The sequence below is a fragment of the Mobula birostris genome, chromosome 3, assembly GCF_030028105.1.
Source record: "Mobula birostris isolate sMobBir1 chromosome 3, sMobBir1.hap1, whole genome shotgun sequence".
Lineage (NCBI taxonomy): Eukaryota > Metazoa > Chordata > Chondrichthyes > Myliobatiformes > Myliobatidae > Mobula > Mobula birostris.
Genome location: NC_092372.1, coordinates 34,238,312 through 34,250,986, shown reverse-complemented (window position 1 = coordinate 34,250,986; position 12,675 = coordinate 34,238,312). Strand labels below are relative to the sequence as shown.

Below are 12,675 nucleotides of genomic sequence, written 5' to 3'. Positions count from 1 at the left end.
TAATTTCCTCAATAAATCGTTTCTTCTTGTCGGCTATCATCAAGAAAAAGGAAAGCTTAGATTACAGTCATAGCGTCACACCACAGAAAAGGGTACCACTTGACCCACAGAGTCTAGATCAATCTATAATAATCCTACAATTATCCCATTTTATTCTCCTGTCTCCAATTAATCTAACAACGCACAAGTCTTTGGAAAGAGGGAGGAAATTGAAGAGCAAACTCTACACAGCGCCAGAGGTCAGGATTGAATCCAGTTTGTTGGGACTGTGAAGAAATAGGATATCTATCTATTACACTGTGCTATCCATACAACTCAATACTGACCTTAATTCTTTCAAAGCATATAATTTTTATAATGAAGATCCCGGCTGAAAGAATTCAACTTTAAATTAAGAAAAGCCAGAGCTCACAACCCTAGAAGGATACTTGAGTATATTTGCATATAATAGTGGACTATTTAGTAGATGTTTAATAAACAACTTGCAATTAAGCAGTGCCTTTCACACAAGATGATTAACAAACAAAACCAAAACCCTACTTATTATCAGCATGCATTCACTTCACAACACAGATATTGGTACTTCCACAATAACATATGCAAGTTAGGTTATTTCTTCAAGTTGCTTGAAAGAGTTTTTTATGTATGAACATGGATGATCTGAATTGAGATTAGATTAGAATATGAGGACACTCAGTCCTCGTTTATTGTCATTTAGAAATGCATGCATTAAAAAATGATACAATGTTCCTCTAAAATGATGTCACAAAAAAAAACAGGACAAACCAAGACTAAAATTAACAAAACCACATAATTATAGCACATAGTTACAACAATGCAAAGCAATACCATAATTTGATAAAGAACAGACTATGGGCACGATAAAAAAAAGTCTCAAAGTCCCAATCGACCCATCATCTAACACAGGCGGCAGAAGAGAGAAACTCTCCATGCCATGAACCTCCAAGCGCCAACAACTTGCCGATGCATTGGAAGCACCCAACTGCAGCCGACTCTGAGTCTGCCCAAAAACTTCGAGCCTCCGACCAGCCCCTCCGATACACCCTCTCTGAGCACCATCCTCTGCCGAGCGCCTCGACTCTGCCCGGCCGCTGAGCATCAAGCAAAGCTGAGGACACGGGGCCTTCTCCTCCGGAGATTCTGGACCACACAGTAGCAGCAGCAACAAAGCAGGCATTTCAGAATTTTCTCCAGATGTTCCCCCGTGCTTTCATGTCTGTCTCCATCAAATCAGGATTTTGCACGGCACCCTACTTGACAAATAACAGACATCACCACCGGAGTGGTCGCTGCGTGCTGTGTTGCACCGCCATCTCCTCCCGACAGTATTCTTAAAAAATTGTACCTTGAGAATCAGGGAAGGGTGAGAGAGAGGAGGGAGGGGTTAGCGAGTGGGATAGGAAGGAGGTGGGAGATGGGGAGAGGTGGAAAGGGGGGAAGAGGGGAGAAGGGGAGGGGAGGGGAGAGGGAAAGGGAGAGATGGGGGAGAAGGGAGAGATGGGGAAGAGAGGAGAGGGGGAGAGAGGGGAGGGGAGAGAGGGGAGGGGTAGAGAGGGGAGGGGAGGGGCTAGTGGGGAGAGGGGGCAGGAGGAGAGGGGAGAGGGGTGGAGAGGGGGAGAGAGTGTGGAGAGGGCATGAGGAAGATTGGAGAGGGGGAGACGGGGGAGATAGGGAGAGGAGATGGGGGATGACGGGGGAGAGTACAGAGAGTGGTGAGTGATGGGAGAGGAGAGAGGGTGAGAGGACAGTAAGGTGGAATAGTGGGGGAGAGTGAGGAGACTGGGATAGGGGGAGGCTTAAGGCCATTTTTGATAATTGAATGAAAATGGAAGTATATGGTTATCCTTCATCTGTACTGATTTTCTAAGCTCATAGGAAGAAAGCAATCAAGAAGATGAAGAGCAGGTAAAAGAGATAGTTCAGAATAAATGATATAAGAGAAAGACAGGGCAGCAATAAAAAAGACAGACGTGTGAGGTAAAAGGAAGCCAGTGAATCAGAAATACTGATGGACAGGTGTGTGATAGCTGCAGCAGGAACTGTACCACTCAGAATTATCTCTAACAAGACCCATCAACTACCAATCACATTTAAATCAATGCTGGAAAATGAATACATGTGGTATAATCAGAGGAAACTGAAGGTAATGACCATAATTTTAGTATAAATCTACTCAGTCTGACGATTTAATCAAATCATTGATTGAGCAGTCTCAGGATTTTGCAAAACCTTCTATAATTAAGGAATAATGAACAAGAAGGCCACATTCGTCTCGAGTTTTAGCACACCAGGGATTGTTTTAACGTGATGCAAATTTGAACAGCAAAATGTACCCTTGTGTGTTAATACCTAGATTAGCAGACAGCTTTGTGTTCATTATGACTATAATGGACATATATTTTTAATACAATTTGTGAATTTATTATAGGCCGTCTGATTATCCTGACTTCAAAGAAGTAACCCTGGTTCAAATCAGTGAAATTGTGAGCGGAGGATGAAGAAAAATTTGGATCCACGCTAATTTTTCCCCTTAATCATGATTCAAATCTCATTCTGGCAATACAAGTTGCCAATGGGGAGTCATTTTTTTCAGATAGTCAATATTGTCACTATATAAATTAAGACATCCTTTAGGATATTTAGACCACAGACCACCACACGTAAGAGTAGAATTATGCCATCCAGCACTTAAAGAGTCTGCTCCATGCAGATGTAAGATACTGCCCATGAAAAAGGCCAAATTACATTTTTACAAAATGTTTATTATCAAATTATCAGAGAAAAATTAGCATTGGTAAAGAAGGAAACATTATGACATTGGCTGAAAAGTTAGCCAAAGTAAAATGCACCTTCTTAAAAGAAGAAAGAAATGAAGAGAAGCTGAGAAACGGGATTCATAGCAAGGCAATTAGAGAACTGCATGTGACCACCAGTGAGGCAAGAGTGACTTATGCATAAGGAAATATCCCTATAGCCAGAGAATTTTTGGGTAAGGATAAAGTCGCAAAGTAATTTGAATGCATGAATAATATGAGACTTAAGAAACAATCAGCAGAATCCCCAATGAGTGTAAGATTTATGCAAGGAAGACAGTACCAATAGCATCAAACAAAGATCATCAGTTGTATGATAAACTCAAGAGATTCTGCAGCTGCTGGAAATTCTAAACAACACGCACAAGATGCTGGAGGAAGTGAGGAAGTCAGCAAGTCAGGCAGCAACTATGGAGAGGAATGAACAGTCAACATCTTGGGCTGAAGCCCTTCATCAGGATTGGAAAGAAGGGGAAAGAAGCCCGAATAAGAAGGTGGAGGAGGGGAAGGAGTACAAGCTGGCAGATGATAGGTTAAACCAGGTAAAGAGGAAGAGGGGATTGAAGTAAGAAGCTGCAAGATGATAGGTGGAAGAGCCAAAGGGCTGAAGAAGAAGGAATCTGATAGAGCTGGAGAGTGGACCGTAGAAGGAAGAGGAAGTCACGAGGAAATCTGCAGATGCTGGAAATTCAAGCAACACACACAAAAAATGCTGGTGAACGCAGCAGGCCAGGCAGCATCTATAGGAAGAGGTACAGTCGACGTTTCGGGCCGGGACCCTTTGTCAGGACTAACTGAAAGAGGAGATAGTAAGAGATTTGAAACTGGGAGGGGGAGGGGAGATCCGAAATGATAGGAGAAGACAGGAAGGGAGGGGTGGATCTAAGAGCTGGAAGGTTGATTGGCAAAAGGGATACCAGGCTGGAGAAGGGAGAGGATCATGGGATGGGAAGCCTGGGGAGAAAGAGAAGTGGGGAGGGGAGCCCGGAGGGTAGAGAGCAGGCAAGGAGTTATAGTGAGAGGGACAGAGGGAGATAAAAGAGAGAGAGAAAAAAGGGGGAAAAATAAAAAAATATATTAAAAATATATTATATAAATAAATAAGGGATGGGGTGTGAAGGGGAGGAGGGGCATTAACGGAAGTTAGAGAAGTCAATATTCATGCCATCAGGTTGGAGGCTACCCAGACGGAATATAAGGTGTTGTTCCTCCAACCTGAGTGTGGCTTCATCTTGACAGTAGAGGAGGCCATGGATAGACATATCAGAATGGGAATGGGACGTGGAATTAAAATCTTGCTTTCTCTGGCAGACAGAGCATAGGTGTTCAGCAAAACAGTCTCCCAGCCTGCGTCAGGTCTCACCAATATATAGAAGGCCACATCAGGAGCACCGGACACAGTATATCACCCCAGCCGATTCACAGGTGAAGTGTCGCCTCACCTGGAAGGACTGTCTGGGGCCCTGAATGGTGGTGAGGGAGGAAGCGTAAGGGCATGTGTAGCACTTGTTCCGCTTACAAGGATAAGTGCCGGGAGGAAGATCAGTGGGAAGGGATGGGGGGGGGACGAATGGACAAGGGAGTCGCGTAGGGAGCGATCCCTGCAGAAAGCAGAAAGAGAGGGGGAGAGAAAGATGTGCTTGGTGGTGGGATTCTGTTGGAGGTTGCGGAAGTTACGGAGAATTATATGTTGGACCTGGAGGCTGGTGGGGTGGTAGGTTAAGACAAGGGTAACCCTATTCCTAGTGGGGTGGCGGGAGGATGGAGTGAGAGCAGATGTGCGTGAAATGGGGGAGATGTGTTTAAGAGCAGAGTTGATGGTGGAGGAAGGGAAACCTCTTTCTTTAAAAAAGGAAGACATCTCCTTCATCCTGGAATGAAAAGCCTCATCCTGAGAGCAGATGCGGCGGAGACGGAGGAATTGCGAGAAGGGGATGGCATTTTTGCCAGAGACAGGGTGGGAAGAGGAATAGTTACAGATAGCTGTGAGAGTCCATAGTAGAGGGAAGTGTTTGTTTCCTTCCATAGATGCTGCCTAACTTGCTAAGTTCAACCAGCGTTTGTGTCCATTTCTCAGTTGTTGGATGATACTGGTCAGTGGGGATCAGAACATGCTAACTTTCATGGTTCAGGAACAACCCTGAAACATGCCAGAGAAGATTTTGCCACATCTCTTCAATGGTAGGATCATGGAAATACTGTATACGCGTAAGGTATAGAAGTTATATTCTCATATATTTGCCTTTAATTAATAAATTTGATTTATTTGGAGTTAAAAGAAAAGGAATAATAAAGGTGCTTTAAGTTACTTAGTGCCTGTATGGGTTATTATATAATGGGAAGGAGATAGCAAGGTATATTTGCAAAAACCAGAATTGCTCCTTGTGTTATAGAGTTATATAGCATGGGAACGGGCTCTTTGCTGAACCAAGTCCACAAAGGGCCTGTTAACAAAGGAAACCCACGTTCTTCAGGAACAACAGTTTCTTCCACCAGGCCATCAGACTGCTTAATTCATGCTGGCGCAACTGTATTTCTATGTTATATTGACTATCCTGTTGTACATAACATTGATTATAAATTGCACATTGCACATTTAGATAGAGATGTAACATAAAGATTTTTACTCCCCATGTATATGGAGGATGTAAATAACAAAGTCAATTCAATTCAAACTCCACGCAGACGAGACTAGAAATAAAGATTGAATGAAGTTGCTGGAGTTGTTTCTGAATCACTGGGTGTGGGGTTTGGGGCTTCTAATAACCCCCATGACGGAGATCCTCAGTGATGGAGGCTGTCTTCTTGAAGCGGTGCACCTTGTTGTTGTTTTCAGTGGTGAACAAGGTTCTTCCCAGGATGGAGCTTCCTGAGTTGACAAGTTTTTGTGTTCCGTTGAACTGGAGCCTCCATACCAGACTGTATTGCAATCGGTCAAAAGTTCTCCAAGTGCATCCATAGAAATTTGTGAGTGTCTTTGGTGATATACCAAATCCCTCAATCTCCTAATAAAGTGGCATGTCTCTTTGTGAATACTATATCAATGTTTTGGGCCAGGATCTTCCAAAGTGTTGGCGCTCAGGCACTTCAAGTTGCTCTCCATTTTCACCATTGACGCCATCAATAATGACTGGTGTGTTCACCAAACCTGCCCCTTCCTGAAATCCATGATTAAATCTCTGTTGGCAAGGAGGAAATGTTATTACTTAAACCCACTGACTGTGGTCTCCCAATAAAGAAGTCAAGGAGTTAGTTGTAGAGGAAAATACAGCAGCCCAAATTTTGAAGCTTGGTGATTAGTACTGATGATGGTGTTGAACCATAATCAATAAACAGCAATCTGACATACAGTAGGTTTTGAAATGTTGAGAGCATTTCAGGAGAAGTAGCATTTACATTGTACAGAATGATTAGTTATGGAGAAGAGCAAGAGCATTTTTGAATATGAAAATACTCAAGTAAAGGGCAGTTAACTTTATTGATTGAGTTGAGATCAGGCCCAGGTTAATTGTAATCAAAAATGGTTGGATAGCATTGTAATAAAAGAGTTAATGGCTTCAAAACATGAGATGGCTCAAATACACTTGGGTTGCATTTCCAAAGTGGTCAAAGGAAGGATAACAAGATCCAGAGCTCAGGGTCAAGATCGTGTAAACACAAACAAGACAGGCAAAATGGACTGATGGCAAATATAAAACAGGAATCTATTATTGAAATATTAATTGTTTAAAGTGTTGTCTGAGAAACTTATGGAGTATTTTTTTATAAGTTACCAGGAAAATTGATCAAGGCAAGACAGTGAATGTTGTCTGCCTGGACGTTAGCAAGGCTTTTGACAAGATCCTCCATGGGAAACTGGTCATGAAGTTTCAGTCACTCAGTATTAAAGATAAAGGTAGTAAATTAGATTAGGTATTAGCTTTGCAGGAGAAGCCAGAGAGTATTAGTAAATGGTTGCCTCTCTGATGGGAGACCTGTGACCAGGGCTGTGCTGAAGGGATCAGTGCTAGGTCTGTTGCTGCCTGTCATCTATATCAATAATCTAGATGATAATGTAATAAACCAGATTGGAAAATTTGCAGATGACACCAAGATTGTTTAATGGACAGCAAGGAAGACCATCAAAGCTTGCAGCAGGATCTGGAGCAGCTGGGAAAATGGCAGATGGAATTTAATGAAGACAAATGTAAGGTTTTGCACTTTGGGAGGACAAACCAGGGTAGGACTGACACATTGAACCATAGTGCATGGAAGAGTGAGGTAGAGCAGAGGTCTCTGGGAATGCGGATCCATAATCCCTTGAAAATCGCATCACAGGTAGCTAGGGTTGTAAAGAGAGGTTTTGGCACACTGACTTTCATAAATCAAAGTATTGATTATAGGAGTTGGGATGTTATGTTGAAATTGTTGAGATGTTGGTTAGGCCTAAATTGAAATATTGTGTGCAGTTTTGGTCACCTACCTACAGGAAAGATATCAATGGGATAGAAAGAGTGCAGACAATTGACAAGGATGTTGCCTGGACTTGAAAATCTAAATTACAGGGAATGGTTGAATTGGCTAGGATATAATACTCTGGAGTTTAGGAGACTGAAGGGAGATTTGATAGAAGGATACAAAATTATGATGGGTATAGATAAGGTAAATGCAAGCAGGCTTTTTCCACTGAGGTTGAATGAGACCACAACTAGAAGTCATGGGTTAATGGTGAAAGGTGAAATGTTTAAGGGGAACATGAAGGGGAACTTCTTCACTTAGAGGGTGGTAAGAGTGTGGAACAAGCTGAGAGCAGAAGTGGATAACTAGGTTTGATTTCAACATTTAAAGAAAATTTGGATAGGAACATGGATGGGAGGCATATGGAGGGCTATGGTCCAGGTGCAGGTCAGTAGGACTAGGCAGATTACTAGTTCATCATGGACTAGAAGGGCCAAACGGCCTGTTTCTGTGCTCTAGTGCTATATGACTCTATGACTGACCACTGAAGATGGAAATTTACCAGAGACAGAAGCATATCTGTAGTACTAAATTAGTGATTTATGCCATTGTTTAACAAGAATGAAGAAGCTGCTTGGATTCTGAATGTAATAAAATCTGGATAAACTGGCAGTGCTAGAAAATGCTGTGGATTTACCATGTGGTCCTGGTGGGAGAAGAAGATCACTTGGATTAGTCAGATTTAACTTGTGCTCCACTAGTTCTAATGGTTTTCTTTGATCAGATAATCCTTGTTCAAAGGATTATCTCTGATAATAAATTTCGGAACCTTGCTCCACAATTAATATGAAATTAAGAACTTTGCAGATATTTAATCTTTCGTTCCCTTTTAAAATAAAGGAATGGCATTAGCAATGTTTTCATTAAATTGCAAGTCTCCCAAGAATTGGGATTAAGCAGCTCATGATGACTGAGCTTGCATTTAAACATCTAAACATCAATTTGACTTTTACCCCACAGCTGTTCTGCGTAGATCAATTGTAACACATGGAGCATACAAAGCGAAAAAAGCTGATGCAATAGCAAAAAGAGTTTACAACAAAAAAACATGCTGAATTGGCAACAAGCCTGAGCTGAGATTTATGAGTAAGGCAACATCTTAAAGGGAATTTATTAAGCGGGTCTTATTTCTAACCTATCTCTGGATTTTTTCTGTTTTTGTTATTATATACTCAAATCCACTATTTATTTTCTGTGAAGACTTAAACCCAGTTCTCCATATTTAACAAAATATTCTGAGGTAGCAGTGGGGCATCAATTTAACATGACTTATTCTGCAGACGCATCTAATACAACTTTGGCTGTATTACAGGAATGACTTTGGTGGTAAAGTTATATGCTTTTGAAGGGTAGGAGACCTGTTCAGCAAATTCATTTTTAAAGAAAGTTCCAGGCAGCTGTAACTTTCTTTCTGGCCAAAACTTCTCTTCCCCTCAATGAAAACTGAAAATACTTGAAACGACCCAGCAGGTCAGACAGCATTTGAGAAAGGCAAAACAGGATCAATGTTCCAGAGATGTTCCAGAAATGGGGGGGGGGGAGGGGGAAGAAAGTTGGACATTAAACAAGTTTAAAATTGCAAAGTAAGATGGGAATAGGAGGCGAGAAGAAAGGTTTTGTGACAGGATGGTAACCAGGAGTGCTTGTGTGGTGTCATCTGAAAGGTTATGATGTAGTCTAGTAAATAACAAAATATCAGGAGGAGCTGTAAATTGGAGATGAAAGAAAACTGAAATACTGGAAGAAAAGATAAATGTTACAAATATAAAAAAAGGTGACAGGCAGTGGGGGTTGGGGAGAGGTGGAACATAGAACACAGTACACAGAAATCTACAGCACATTACAGGCTCTTCAGCCCACAATGTTATGACAACCATGTAACCTACTCTAGAAACTGCCCAGAATTTCCCTACCTCATAGCTCTCTATTGTTCTAAGCTCTGAGTACCTACCTAAGAGTCTCTTAAAAGACCCTATTGTATCCACCTGGAAGCAGATAAAGTAGAATTCACTGCCACAGATGACTGTGGAGGCTGTCACCTGTCATTGGATATATTTAAGTTACAGGCTGATATGTTCTTGGTGAGTAAGGGTGCCAGAGGTTACTATTACATATCCCGTGAGCATGATGTAATTATCTTGAGAGCGTTATGTCATTATCTCATGATAGGTATGATGTAATTGTCTCACGATAGCGGGGTGATGTTATGTCACGTGATGGCATGTTCCAAACAGTATTTAAACAAAGCCCGCCACTGTGACGCAGTTCTCATTTTTATTTTTGTGCAGTGTTGTTGCCGGTCGGATGTTTGGAGATGCCACCGGTTTTGTTTGTTGCTCGTTTATTTTTTCCTTACAGTCCAGTATCGGAGAGTGAAGACGTTATCAGAGTTATCCGAGTTCAAAGGATTGGGTAAAGTTAATGTCGTTCAGCATCTTGGGAATGATCAACCTTTATAATCTTCGTTCAGGAATTGTGGCATGCACATTTGAGTGAAACCCCTGCAAGGTCGAGAAGGTTTGTGTAGTGACCACCCTCCAGTCAAAAAGTCAGTTCCTTTATTTCTTCGTGATTTCTTTGGACAAGGCATCTCTCATCTGTGATCGGCAGATTCGTCATTACTTCGGAGGAATCGTTTCGGGGAAGTCTCTCCTTAATGACTGTATAAATCACATGGACTTTTTGAATTTACCACTTTAAGTCTGTGCTTGGATGAGAACTCGTTAAGAACAGTTTATAAGTTTGACTGTTTGTTCGATATAGTCGCCTAACTGTTAACTTCCAGTTAAGTTAGTCGTTCGTTTACTTTTCGATGTTTTGAGCAGAGGTTAATAAATCTCGTAGTTTGTTTATAAACGCTGTCTCAGTTTCATATCTGTTGCTGCTGGCTCATAACATTACAGGGAAAAGACAAGAGAATGGGGTTGAGAGGAATAATAAATCGGCCATGAAGGAATACCAGAGCAGACTCAATGGGCTGAATAGCCTAATTCTGTTCCTATGTTTTATAATATTATAATCTGAGACTGTCAGATTTAATGTTGAGTCCTCAAGGGTGTAACCTGCCAAGCTGGGAGACAAGACATTATTCCGGATGATGGGTCAGTGTAGGAGGCCAAAGACAGGGAGAACAGAATAGGAGCTGCATGGACAATAAAAGTGACAGGCATTAAAAAGAAGCTCACCTCCATGGACTGAACAGGATTATCAGCAAAGCAGTCCCTCTTGTCGGCCTTTTAAATCCTGCAGCACTGGTAGCTTTTCCATCCATCACAGTAACACCAGATGAGTGGGGCTAATTAAGCAAATCCTACAACCTTGAAAGTTGCAGGCTCTCCCAATGCCCTGTGACCAAGAGCTGGTAATATTGGTTGTCCATGCGAAGGGCAGGCTATGAAGCGACAAAAATCAACAGCAAGGTTGTGAAGAGTGGCAGTGAGAAGGGAAGTAAGTACACTTGTTGCTTTCAATTAACTTATCAGACTTAGTGGTTTTTAAACAAAAAATTCTTACAATTACCAGCAAAACTTACTGTATATTCTCTTCCAGGCTCTCTCCCAAAAATAATTTCCCACAAATTCAATCCTTGACTAGTTTTGAGCATGTTATTTCTTTCCAGGGTGTAAATAACCATTTCAAAGTTTCCCTCATTAACTGACAAAACATTAGTTACATTGGTCCCGGTTCATAAAATGCATAATAAATTAGTAAGGAGCTTTGTCCAATTCCTCTGAAAGTTTGTTTTTCTATAATAATTTATTTTATCTTTTGTTTTGTTTGGTGACTAATATTTCTGCTGTCAGTGCTACCATAGTCAATCCATCTCTTAAACAAATGTTCTCATTACTGACAAGTTGGAGTCAGTGCATCCTTATGCTGCGAATGTCTCCTAGGTATGACCTCACAGCCCATTGTAATCCCCTGTTTCAACATGCATACCAAATCTCAGAACACAAGTATATCACAATGCAGGCAATTTTAACAAAACTTAACTATTCTCACATACAAGAAAATCATGTAAAGCAAAGCCAGAAACAGTTGTGGCTAGCATGAGGAATTTTGAACACAGAATGACAGATGCTGAGAAGTATTCCTTGAAGATCAGGTGTAACAACATTTGTAGCCCATACAGAATTCTCTGTGAATGATGATTAGAACACCATGAAGTAAATGAATGCCATGAAGGTTTTCAGCTCCAACTAGAAGAAACATTTGTCAATGGCAAGTTTTGTGTGCCAGTCAGGTTGATTTGTGGGTTCTGCAGCTTCAACTGCATTAAGGTGATACTCCTGATACCCACAGTTTGCCAAAGGTTTAGGCCCATACCATAAGATATAGGAGGAGAATGAGACCATTCGGCTCACGGAGTCTGCTCCCCCATTCGATCATGTCTCTTTCATCTTTCCCTCTCATTCCCATTCTCCTGCCTTCTCCCCCATGAACTTTGACACCTTTACCAATCAAGAACCTACTAACCTCTGCTTTAAATATACCCAATGACTTGGTCTCCGCAGCCATCCGTGACAATTAATTCTTTTAGTGTCTAATAGAAGCTGATACCAAAAGCAAAACTTCACTTCAACATTTTTGCAAATATTTTCTTCAATGCAGGTTATTTGGGTATACTATTATAATCATGGGGAAAATGAATTAGAAACTAATGGCATACAAACCTCTCTGGTCAACTATATCTTACCTGTTTGGTCAAAGCTCTGTTGTGCAGGTAAGTGAGTCTCTATCCAATGTTAACAGAGTTCATGAAAGTGAAGCAAGAAACAAAGGACTGGAGGAACTCAACAGGTCAGGCAGCAAAAGTTGAAGGAAATTGACATTCTGCTCTGCGGATACTGCCTGACTTGGTGAGTTCCTCTAGCAGTTTCATCGTTGCTCCAGATTCCAGCATCTGCAGTCACTTGTGTCTTTATGAAGGTACTTATTGGCCATTTATCTGCAGAAACTTCAAGTGAATTTTCCGGGAATGAAGTACAATGCACGCATAGACCACCATGTTGTGTGCTAACATTTGCACTCAAAAACAAATTCCTGCCCAGTGATTTCATTGAGCAAGGAATGTTGTCAATGCTTATTAGCAAAGCCCTGTATGAGAAAGCTACGAAAAGAACTTGCAGGTGCTGTTACATAATGTTGCTGCCTGCATTTCTTCCTTGCCAATATTTGTCTGGAGTCACTTGGGAGCTCATTTAAAGTGGTATGACGTTGCTCCAAATTTAATGAGATGGAGACCATAACAGTGTGGGAGGAGGCAGACTATTGCCAGGAGGCTCCCTAGCAGTATAATAGTTTTAATATGTTACATTTATTTTTCATCTCCTGCTGAGTTCAT

General features: G+C 41.4%; 1 long non-coding RNA gene across 1 annotated transcript; it reads right to left on the bottom strand.

The window, feature by feature from the left end:
- Positions 1 to 729: 729 nt before the first annotated feature.
- Positions 730 to 12,241, bottom strand: LOC140194563 (uncharacterized). Its single transcript, XR_011885245.1, has 3 exons — positions 12,028 to 12,241; positions 10,517 to 10,722; positions 730 to 6,013 (listed from the first exon to the last, which is right to left on the bottom strand). It is a non-coding gene; the product is annotated as an uncharacterized lncRNA (long non-coding RNA).
- Positions 12,242 to 12,675: the final 434 nt, after the last annotated feature.